Raw genomic sequence first — 12802 nt, forward strand, 5'->3', positions numbered from 1 at the left:
CTTTGGCTGTGTCTACACATGCCCCTCCCTTTCAGAAGGGGGATGTTAATGAGGCACTTTGGAACAGGCCAATGAGGTGCTGACATGTATATTCAGCACCTCCTTAGCATAACTGCGGCCAGTCACGCTTCAAAAGTGCTGATTTCAAAAAGCAGACTGGCTGTATAGACGCAGATGCTTTGAAATAAACACCACACTTCTAAATTCTCTTATTCCCAATTTGTTTTGTGAATAAGGGAATTTCGAAGTGCAGAGCTTATTGCAAAGTGCCCGCATCTATACAGCCAGTCTGAGTTTTGAAAGCAGCACTTTAGAAGCGTGACTGGCTGCAGTTATGCTAACGAGGTGCTGAAGTTGCATGTCAGCACCTCATTAACCTGTAGACACGGCCTTTATGTCTTATCTACTAGAAATGCTCTTCTAATGAAGTTACTAAAAATATATTCCATTATTGTCAAAATAATGTATTCGCTGGTCTGCACTACATCATTTTTCTCTAAAATTTCCCACTGTTGCAGCTTCCAAGGACCTAGGGACACCAGGAACACTAGTATACACAAATCTCAGAGAAGGGTGACAGGGTTTTAAGTACCATGTCATCTAACCCTGCTTACACTAAGTTTACACAAAACATCTGCAGCTAGCGGTACATCAAGCACCGCTGGGACTGCACTGACAGCAGTAAGTATGGGATAGTCTAGGGAAACTGTACTGTTTACATTAGACATTTGACATGAAAGTGTCATGATCAATACTTACTATATCCATAATGTCCAACACACTAGCCACATGTGGCTATTTGGCTGGCTGGCTTGAATAATAAATATATATTACAATAATGTGGCTAGTTAACTATACTCCACTCAGTGGCAACCACAGTACTAAATACAAACAAAGTTCCCTCCTTTGGTGTTATCTACGAGTATTTGTTAAAATTTTCCCACTGTTGCTACTAGTAGTTGAGGTCACATTGTGATAACTAGCGTTAGTTTAGAGAAGATACCAGTGGTCATCAGCCTTCCTTAGTGTAGTACAAGCCTCTTTAGTCACGCGTCAATGTCCCTTCCTCCACTTGATAAAGAGGAGTACCAGGGTCAACAGCCGAGCCCAAAGAGGTCAATTTTGCTGCGTCTTCACCAGCTTGGCAAATGATCAACTGCAGCGCGTTGATCTTCTGGTAAGTATAGACAAGCCCTTAAAGGAAATCTAATGAACAGTTCATGCTGAAAGGGCACAGAACAGAGCCAATTATTCCAGATGCCTTGAAACAAAAGTCCATACAGAAAAGATCCACTGCATCTTGCATCTAAGTGTTACAAAACAAGGATTTTAAAATTTACATTTAAGGAAAAACATGTTCACTCTTCCCTACTGTTCGTTCGCTCCTTTTGCCTGCAGCAGGTGCAATGGAACACCTTGTAAAGCATTGCAATGTTAAAGGCACCCCTTCTCTTCAATTTCTGACTAGTAATCAGGTCAACATCACCAAGAACTTTGTCTCATAGGACAAGTACTATTGCAATTATGTAAACTTCTACATTACGTCACATATGATATTGTTCCTTATTTGGCCTGCTTCAAGAAACAGAACAAAAAGCTCTACTTGAAGAAGCCAACAACAGCTATGAAAAATTCCAATTCTGATGCCTGCTAAATATTTCAAATAAACCTTTGTTCATAAAATGTCCTATTACATGACAAAGTGATCCCTTATCAAATGTTGTACAATTTAGGCCAGTACATGTTTACACCTAAGGAAATAATTCTCAGTCACTTGCATTACCATGTTTTATATTAACTGGCCATCAAAAACTAGTAAAGAATCCAATTGCCTTGTTTCTCTCAAGCACCACACTTCTAAATTCTCTTATTCCCAATTTGTTTTGTGAATAAGGGAATTTCGAAGTGCAGAGCTTATTGCAAAGTGCCCGCATCTATACAGCCAGTCTGAGTTTTGTGGTGTTTTCTCTCATCCATTATAGGCAACACTGAACCACATATTCCAGAACTGCATTCCCTAACCCTTCCTCTTCTGAGGTGAGACCCCCAGCCTGTGACCCTCGATGTAAACTTCACACTCTCTCTGGCCCAGGCCGTGAATTCCCTCTCCCCCACAACCCCTGACTTCCTCCCTCTTCTGTCTCCCCACCCCACTCCAGCCAAATCCCTGAATCCAAATGGAGCAAGTAACATCTGGAAACAAATCCCTCTCTTCTAAATATTCCTTTCTAAAGGAAATGGAGCATGTTTTCCACTGCATGCCAGACTGTGAGGACTGGACATACAGAAGGTACCTAATTAAATGTGCAAAATTTGGGGAAAAAAATGTCAGTCACAGGGTTTTTTTTTAAATATACCCTGAAGTTTATCAGAGATGTATTTGTAAAAACTATGTAGTAAGGGCAAGTCAGCTATCCTGGTAAATACAACATTAAATATTATAGCATACATGGTGCAGCTCTTACCTGTTCTACATTTTCTTAAAATCAGTATTTCTAAGCTGATTTTATATTTTAAATGTACTTTTAAGCCTCCATAAAGTAAATCATTCCAGATTACTACATACTTAAAGCAAGGACATTTTAAATTAACCAGCCAGAGAAATTTAGTGTGATAATTACAAAGTGTCCCTCTAAAGGCTCTCTTCAAGGGGCAGAGGGATGAAGGGAAACAGATTACAATAGGGATGAACAGAAAGGGCAGGAAGACTTCAGAATCAAATTTTTGTACTATGGTAATTTACATTAAAATGTGTATTTTAGATAATGGTGGTCTTTTGAAAAAAATATTTAAGAATTATATGTTTGAAGATCCAAGCATTTAAAGCCAAAGATGAACAATTCAGATTGTGCATATAAAAGTCTATTCAAGGGTTCAAGAGATGTTACTTCATATTTTCAGAAACAAATTAAGGCAATATTTGAGGGAAATTTTAAACTAAGGCCCTGTAAACATATTACAGTAATGCACAACTTTTTCATTCAGTAAATTCAGAAACAAACCGTATATACCTCTGGGGTGGCTTGTGCGTGTTAAACAGCTTCATTACAACTTAAGGCTCCTCCACAGATTCAATGTCATGCTGATAGGTATGGGAAGCTGGAACTTTTAAGTTACCAGATTTTCCCCCTTCCCTGCTCTGAGGAAGACTCAATAGGCTGAAACAGCCTGCTGTGGGAGCCTACAGGAATGGTCAGAATATGAAGACGTGAGAGTTTGGGTTTTAAGACCCAGCAGAAGCAATGTCCACAGCCTATGGAGAACTATTTAATTGAGGAAGAATGCACAAATGAAAGATTAAATGTCACCACAATGTGTACGGCTATGTATTTTATTGGATCTTATTTTTCCTGGCTTAAGAGGACTTGTTTCAAAACACAAAAAAATTATTTACAAGAATGGATTACATGCCTCAGTACCCTCAAGAGTATGCTTAACTTGAAGGCCCTTTTCAAGAATCAGACTAAGAAAAAGACAAGATCCTTTATTAAGGAACATGGAAACCATTATTAGTCACAGGAAGCTGGTGTTCAAAGCAAGCAAGTAAAGGAGCTATACCTCCTACACACAAAAGTGGGATTTTTTTTCCATAATGGAAATATGAGGCAAAAAGGAATGCTTTGGTGAGAGATTATGGAAGCTGGATAGGAAATGGGAGAAATCTAGTGCCCATTCTCTCACCTTCTACTGCCCCATTACTTTCAAGATGCCAAAAAAGACATTTTCCAATAAGTGGTACAAAGAGAAGAAGTGTTAAACCCCAGTTTACCCTCCTCCATTCCCCACACTCTACCTACACACCCATTCATTCAAAATTAGGACTATCAATTCATCAGAGATCTGTCAAACTTGTGGAGTTTTCACCATCAGCAGCAAGTTGTACTGATCTGACAGTAAAACAGCAACATTGGTAACCATATCAAGGAGGTTTATTCCCATCATCACTCAATGATCAATCCCCTCTACCACTGTGGATGATTACTGGTGTCTGAACATCTTTGCCACTACTGTTATTTACAAACATCTCTCTCAACAACACTGAGCTACTAGTGCCCACACTAGCACCATATGAGTTGCAAAAACAATTAGGAAACATTTGCAAGCCAATTAAAGAACCATATTAAAATATCTGAGTATACTGGTGAGTTAAAAAAAGGCACTACTGTATGAATCATTAAGGTTCCTAACTAGGAAGATGAATTTACAGAGTTTGATTATTTATTTATTTGTGCAAAATATACCATGCTGCCTATACATGATTAAGAAAAGTATCAGTTCTACCTGATCCAGAGATACCAACAGCCACTGCAGGCTGTAGGACAAGGTGGGAGGTGTAGCTTATAAGGATACGTTATCTTATTTATGTTATTCTTGTAGCCTAAGCCTATATTATATACATTATTTGCTATTTCCTCCTTTTACTGTTTTACTCTGTTTTAGCAGTAATGCAAGAGGCCTACAGGGATCATATTCTGTACGACACTAGCTTGAACTAGGTAGATGTGGCTGTCTGGATATTCCCATACAGATATAGATAAGAGGGAGTGCACCTGCATTCCCAGACTTTACTTTATCTAGTAGATGGCATTTTTATCGTATGTGATTCCAAGTTATTATGACCCCACCAAATTAACCATCCTGTTTATTTCAAAGTGGAGGCCAAGGTCATCAGGGGTTATTAGGTGGTATCTTATGCCAAATGTCCATTTTTTGAAGGTTGTTAATGAGGCTGCAATGTGATATTTTATGCATATTCAAAAGGGACTGTTTGTTCCATTCTCCAATCAGGTGTGCATACCCTAGCAAATCCTTACAGTGCAGAACTCTAGTTTTGGCTTGAAAGGTTGGGCTGAAATGATGTAAGGAGACCTATAATATCCCATGGGGCCAACAGTGGTTTGGGGCCAATCCATTCTGTTCTAAGATTTCTCTAAGTTTTTTTCCCCCCCCTTCTTTGTACTAACACAGTGGCTCCCAACCAGAGGCCCAAAAGAGTATTGCAGGAGGTCCATGGGAAAAAAAGATATATAACTAAAAATCAGAAAATTTTAAATAAATTGTAAAGTTACAATCAAGTTTAAATTTAAATAAATAATCATTTATAACATTAATTGCTGTCCAAAAATCTATGTTGTGGTGCCTTTGTGAGACGAAACAATCGCGATGGTTAGAAGCATACATTAGCCACACATTCAACTTTGATGGGAGGGGTCTGCGAATGGTTTGGAGCAACGAACAATTCCGTACAACATTTAGCACATGTTAAAGAGATGGCGAATATACAAAGACCGCTATTTTTAAGAAGATTGCTGTTGGGGAAATGTAATAAAAATGGACACAGAAAATATAAAAAATGGAGCAAAGAACGATGTGATGAAAACAGAATGGTAAACCTAGCCTGCTGCCATAGGAAACAGTCTGCACAAATAAGCACAGCCAAAAGTTCTGGTAGAGACAAGATTTTCTTTTGTGGCATTATTCTATTTGGACCCATGGACAGGGCTGGATTTCTCATCAGGCACAATAGGCACATGCACAGGGGTACCAGCAATCTAGGCACACCTAAAAATTCAATTTTTTCAACTCCTGGTTCCAGGTGTGCGTGAGAGAGAGGGGCAGGGTCAGCCAGCAGGGAGACAGCCCCATGCAACCCTGATGAAGCACTCCTCTCTCTGCCTGGTAGACAGTCACCTCTCAGCAGGGCTGGGGGCAGGGCTTGGGAGACTGCGTCTCTGGAGGGGCTTGTACAGGAGAGGTGTACATGTTCTCGGGCAGTGGGGAGGTGTGTGTGTAGATGGGTGCTGGGTGGAAGGGCAGCTAAAAATTACAAGGGGTGAGGTACCACTGCTGCCCAAAGCAGTTAGGAGCTCTGAGCTACTGTGGGCAGTAGGGGCAATCTGGAGGTCTCCAAGCAGATGAAGTCAGCTGCAGCTCGTGGGCAGTGGGGAAGGCTCTGCCCCCTGTGCCTAGGGCACCCAAGATGTAAATCTAGACCAGGCCATGGGCTAGTTTGTGGTTTAAAAAGTCTATCTTCATTCCCTCAGCTAATTCCAAAACAAAGTCTTAGATATTAATGAGCTTATGACACATACAGAAAGATCAAAATGAGCTGACTCTATGCAGTGCGATTCAGAGAAAACTAGGGACATGGTCTACAAACATCTGAAGAGTATAAATGCTGTGGAACGAGCAGAATTTGAACAGGTGAGCAAGCAATACAGGAGTATATAAAATTAAGCTAATAAAATTTAGGCTATAGATTGTGAAGTGCTCCTGACATCAAGTTGTACTAGGCTGTGAAAGTCTTGCATAGTCTCAAGATGAAGACAGAATATTACTTGTAAAATTAGGCTAGAACGAATTCTAGAACACAACGTAGGAAACAAAGCATGCAAGAAGACAGACTGTATGATGAACAAAGAACTCCAACCTTTGTAACGTCTGTCCGTTTGTTACTGAGCAGATATATTGTATAAAAGGGTCTCAATATTCGCGCACCATAGGTTCGCAAATTCAAGTATTCCTGAGCAGTTGTGAGCAGCCACTTCCCCTGGGGCCCTGGGGGCAGGGAGCGCCAGTGGCTGCCACTTTCCCTAGGGCCAGGGAGTGCCAGCAGCCAGGTTCCAGGCAGGAGCAGAATTTGTGAAATTCAACTTTTGCAAGGGTTCTTGACATGTAACCCTCGCAAATGTTGAGACACTACTGTACTACAAAAGTAACCACGACTGACACTGAACAGAATCCTTTATGGTGTCTTCCAAGAGTAAGAATTTAATATACTACGAAACCTAGAGGTGAGCATACATCTCAGAGTTGAAGTACATTCTGTTTTAAGTACATCCAAGCTCAAATTTGCTCCTTTGGAAATGAAATGCTTCCACAAGGCTGGGATCCTTTTCACAAAGATTACAGTCATGTGATTTTCTTTCTTCTCCCTCCCACCCTGCCCTGGAGGTACTAGCACTTGATAGGCCTGCCCAATAACTCTCAATGACATTTAAAGATACAATCTCTTCTCAGCCTGAGAGCAAAGAGAAGATAAACTACAATAATAAATATACAAATAAAGTTCTGCTCTCTGCTAGGTACTTATACAAAGAATTGAAGGTATAAAAATGAGTACGTCTAGCCTCAATGTTATTTTGCGACTTTAAAAATCACAATAAGGACAAGTCTCTTTTATGGTTTATTTCTGTTGTAGTTTTTACGTATTTATCCTGTGTTATTTGCTACTCAATTTCATAGACTAAGCCATCTTTTGTAACAAAGTTTGTTACATATGGACTGCTTCCTTCTGATCAGATCCTTCAAGTATAAGAAGTAATTCTACTCAGGCACTTCTCATTAACCTATCACTGTAACACATGCATGTAGCTTGTATTGCACAAGTAAATGTACAATTTAGGTTAAAAAATGTATTTTTCAATGGTCACAGTGAGGTCTGAAAGGGGGTGGAGGCAGTGCACACAGCACTTGACCAAGAATCAAATCTGGGTTCTATTCCATGACTTTGCTGGCTAGCTGTGGTGACTCACTTCCCTCCACATGTCTCAGCTTCCCCATCCATAAACAAGGACAATGTTACTGAACTCCCTAGTAAAGCACTTTGAGGTCTGAAGATGAATAATAGCGTATAAGAACTCTGTATTGTTATGATCATCACATTTTTGGAGAAACAAGCCAGCTGTGGTCTACACTTTGAAATTTAACCCTCCTTCAGTACTGGGTGAGCATAGGTCATAGATAAAGGCTGAACGTGATTTCGTACTAACCACAGCAAAGAAATCATATTCAGCACCATGTCAGTTAACTGCAAACATTGATACAAAGTTTGTTTCATAAATCAGAGAAAATAGTTGATTTGGTTTTTGAACTTTGCTTACTGGGTTAATGGGACCTGTCCTTTATACCAATCAGTATTTTGTTAGTTATCCACCTGCACATATATTGTTTGCAACACTAACTGTACAAAGCTCTGCACCTCTTGTAACACTACAGTTTTCATACAGCACTTAGGGTTTACATTTTTTTTTTTTGGTAGGGGAAGAAATGTAGATGGTGAGTTGGACAAGAAACCAGCAGTCTCCTCCCCAAGCTAAAACCTAACTTTGTAAGGTGGGATGGGGTTGGTTTGGGGTGGGAGGGTGTAGCCAGACAAAGTCTCCCCCTTACAAGCCAGCTTGCTTGTTGCCCCCCCCACTGAGGAGCACACAGGGCACGGAAACAGCTGCTGACAGCACAGTCTTTGATGCCCTCATTGAGGCCCAGATATGCTGGCTTATCGTGACCCTGAGAAGCAGAAAGTACAGCTAGAAGGCTAACAGGCCAGACTGTCAACATGAGGGGGCGGGGACCCTCAGAAATCACCCCAGCTGGCATTGATCAATATGATGCACACACACAATCACCCAGAAGGGGACATGCCCCGCCCGCACAAAAGAATGTCCTGTACTCCTAAATTGCTTATCTCTTGTCTTACAAGTGCAAACTAAGTAAGAAATGCCCTTGTAACAAACTGGTGTCACAAAGACAGACCAGTATGATCTGGCACCATAGATAAGAAAGAGAATACATAACCCAAAAGGGGTATAAAAGATGGGTCCAGCAGAACTCTAACTTTGAGTGCATTCAACCAACTTCCTGCTGGTCGGGTCAGGTGATTGCCTCCCGAGGTCCACAACTGGGGACGCCCAACCTCGTATTCTTCTTTCCGCGGAATTGAGTGACCGATCCGGCTTGGCTACGCTGGTATCGAGAGACACAGAGAGGGTAAGATACACCCATGCTAGGTCTCTGACTTTTTTTGTGCACAGCTAAAGAATTAGAGCTCTGTAACTAGATGTCATTGTGCCAAGATATCATTGTGTGAGATGGTAACAGATATCTTTGTATTGGATTGTAACGTAACTTGTTAACACCTGTACTTTGCTAGCATATAAGTAGTAAACAATAGCCTTTTGTAACCGCACGCTTATAACTGTAGCTTAAATAAACTTGTAACTAGTTAAGCTCTGAGCCTAACCATTTTTTTAACCCTTTTGTTACTGCAACACAGCCAGCACAACAAAAAGAACTTTAACCGTTTGGTTACTACAGCCTGGCCATGGGTGAGAGTGCTAGGAGCTGCCTGCTCTAACAGTAAAAAACTGGGTTGCTTAGGACCCTGGGGAGTACCTCACCGCACATTACCTGGCCACTGGCTAACAGAGGGTGACAGGAAGGAAATAGATCAGTACCTGATCAGACTATTTTGTACACCATACAATATTGTTTAGCTTATGCTCAAATAAACAAACTGCTTTGTTAATTGAAATTCTGTCTATATGACTTCCACTATAAGGTTTTGGGGCAGCAGCTATATCTTTCTCTGCCTGTTCTGTGTCAAGGACCTATGTTTAACTGGTTAACCAGAAAAGCAGCTGGAAAAAAGCTTAAATACATCCAGCACCCTCAATTAAGCAACTGCTTCATTTCTTTTCTCTTACTTCCACATAAAAATCCTGGTACTGTGCTGGCCCCCTACTACCAGTGCACCCACTCCTCCAACTACCTTCAGCCACAGCCACAAAATAGGTAAGGTAGTATCTTTGGCCAGGTGTACACTAAGGAGTTAGGTGGACCTAAGTTATGTATTTCCAGCTACAAAAATAACATACCTGGAGCCAATTTGTGATGTCTACATCATGCTGCAGTTGACAGAAACAACTCTCCTGCCAACTTACTTTTGCCCATTTGGATGGAGTACCAGAGTCAATGGGAAAGTGATCTGAAATCAATTTAACAGGTTTTCCACTAGACTTGCTAATTTATGCCCCCCCCCCCACATGCCACAGCACTGATCTCACAAGAGTGGAGATAAGCCTTTTTATTGGACTTCTGTTGGAGAGAGAGAGAAACTTTCAAGCCTACCCAGAGCTGTTCCTCAGATAAATCCAAGTGTCATGGGCTCATCTTGTCTTGGCTGAAATGGCAGGAGATTTAAAAAAGTAGTATTTTAATTAAATCCTCCCATTTTAAGTTCTATGCTGAAATTCCAAAACAAGAGTCCACGTTCCAGTTGTGCAATCCTTCATATGACAAATGCTCACTTAATCAGCAATAAAATAAATGCTAACATTGAAAATATTAAGATTCAGAGTGAACATGTATTGCACTAAGCTGAGGCAGTTAATTTCACTCAGTGTTTTTGTTTGTGAATGTCTGCCAACAACATGGCATTGGCTTGTTCTCTGTTCCTGTATGGACAGGGCTTCACAGCCATGAAGGGCAGGAGACTGGAACACAAAATAGCAGTCCCCCAAAAAGTATCATATTCCAAAGTCATCACAAACCAGTCCAAACTAATTTGTGACTACTGTTACAAAATCATCTAAACTTTCTGTACCTCTGATCTTGTAAGGGTCTAAAGCCCTGGTCTATCTAAGGGTGTGACATGATTAAACCACACTTAGGTTCTAATGACACAGCAAGAGAAAAAGAAAATCCTCAAAAATGTTGCAATATTTTTCATCTTGAACAGCCGGCTAGTCATCAGCCTTTCAATTGTTTAATTTCTAAGGCCACCTACACTAGAAAAACTACTGCATCACGGGGTTTGCTTCCAACATTAGCTCCCAACACTTGAAATATTATTCTGTCTCGCTATATGGACAATATCCAACTATTCTAGCATTGTTCCCAAATCTTGCAGAGACCAGGGAACCAACAAGATCAGGGAATGTGGTCTGCTCCCATTTCCACTGCTAGATCCAGTGACTTGAACTATATCTGACACTACACCGTTGTCATACTAAAGTCTCTGTTAGACTCTACCAGCACAGGCAGATCTCTACACTTCACTGAGGAAGGAACCATTAGAGGTTCCTCTGCAGCACAAATCAAAGAGTTTTTGTTTGTGAATTAAGTTCGACTTACCAGAGCACAAAAATCCCCAAACATTAATTGTTAGAGGGAAACATGCTTTCTTGACCTAAGCAACTCTCAGAGGTTTTTAAAAAACTAAATTAAGCAGCCTCACTTCTGAGCCTAGTTCGTGCATTAAACGCTTCATTCCACAGGATAATCAGTGAAGGCTCAGTCATGGCTAATAAAGAACTACAGATTAAGCAAAAACCAATTGTATTGTGATCTTATGGCCTTTCACCACCCTACTGTGGTGGTGGGGGGCAGCTGAATATCTACGTTTAGTTTAAACAAAAAAAATCAAGTGTTCTAACCTCAAATTTCATAACAGCTTTAAGTCACAAAAAATTAGTTGGATACCTTGCATTTTAGGGAAGGGCTGAGGCACCAGAAAATTCATATGCCACTTGTTGTCTCAATCTACTCTAATCTCTGCCACAGCTACAGTACAGACTGATTCACACTGTAATACCTGACATGATGCATCATGTCCATTGAATTGTTAGTACAGAAGAATTAGAATATCATAGGTTTAATTTGCATTCCTATTAAAATGTGAAATATATAAACACTAAACTGCAGCAGAAAGTTATAAAAAAGTTCTAAAAGCATGGACAAAGATGACTGCTCACTTAAAATGAATCATTCTGCACAGTCTCCCGCAAAATTAAGTGTGGTACAAAAAGCACATTTTGTCTAGTTAGTGAAGAACTATTTTGAGAGGAAAAGTTTTCCATCTGGAAAGAATGTAAGTTCTCACTGAAGAAAGCTTTTAAGATGACAGACCTTTCATTTGTGTACCACATAAAAACTGTACGAGGGCTGAATACAGCATCTCGTTTAGCTGCTAGTGCTTTCTGAAAGCAGTGTTTGATTTAGAGTTAGCAATAAATTATGCTGAAATTAGGACAGAAGGAAATAGCAGTAAAAGACAGTTAGATACCTTCTTCACTATGTTCCAGGACAGTGTAATTTATCAGGAATAACAGACTTATAAATAACCTCAGTTTGATCAAGAGAGTTTTGTTCCACATTGACATTTAAGAACCATTCAGTATACATTTAAAATGTTTTCATAGCAGCCAAATTATTTTATTGTGCACAATGAAAAAAGTCCTCATACAACTGGCAATACCAAGACGCATACTGTTTTGTGTCCTCTCATGGCTATTTGGAAGTCTTCCAGTGTCATTGAGTCTCAATATAAAAATTAAATTAATTCCACCAGCACTCTCACCCAGGTTTTTCAATTTCACAGTTTTTTTAAAGTACACCACATACAAAAGACCTTTTTCTGCTGCTTTCAACCTTCTCAAAAGGTCAGGGAATCCCCAACAGAAAAAAAATCTCAGCTCCCACTGTTAGTTGGATAGTTTATACTGCCATTCCATTAGTTTTAGACTGTTTATTCAAGTATTTTTACACTCCAATGTGTCTTATTTACATGGTATTTAAAAACTGTAAAACAAAAAATTGTTCAAGTTGAACAGCTACCTTAAATGAATACAGGCACATTGAACAAAAAAGAAAATATACAAAACACTCACGAAAAAAATCCTGCATACAAACCTGTCCATTAAAAGGAGTATAGGAGGTGCTGCCATAGTTTCTTGCTAATTTAGTTCAGATTTTAAAAGTCAGCAAGCATCCTTGAAATGTCTCTCTATTCATTCACAGTCAAATCCACAAAGCCAAAGATTTAAGGCTCTACGCATACAGAATGTTGTCAGTCAAGGAACTCTACCTCTCTGTAAACGTCACTGTATCAACAGGAAAAAGGAAGGCATCAAAGTGTGTATTCATCAGTGGGTGGGGCAAGTCAGGTAGACAGACACACCTTCTGAAAACTGCTGTACACAGACTTGAATTACAGTCTCCCTTATAGCCACGTGCACTGTAT

General features: G+C 40.0%; 1 protein-coding gene across 2 annotated transcripts in view; it reads right to left on the reverse strand.

The window, feature by feature from the left end:
* Positions 1-12802, reverse strand: part of TBC1D14 (TBC1 domain family member 14) — a 118885-nt gene that overhangs the window by 76065 nt on the left and 30018 nt on the right. The window lies entirely within an intron of this gene.

The sequence above is a fragment of the Carettochelys insculpta genome, chromosome 4 (genome assembly GCF_033958435.1).
Source record: "Carettochelys insculpta isolate YL-2023 chromosome 4, ASM3395843v1, whole genome shotgun sequence".
Classification (NCBI taxonomy): domain Eukaryota; kingdom Metazoa; phylum Chordata; order Testudines; family Carettochelyidae; genus Carettochelys; species Carettochelys insculpta.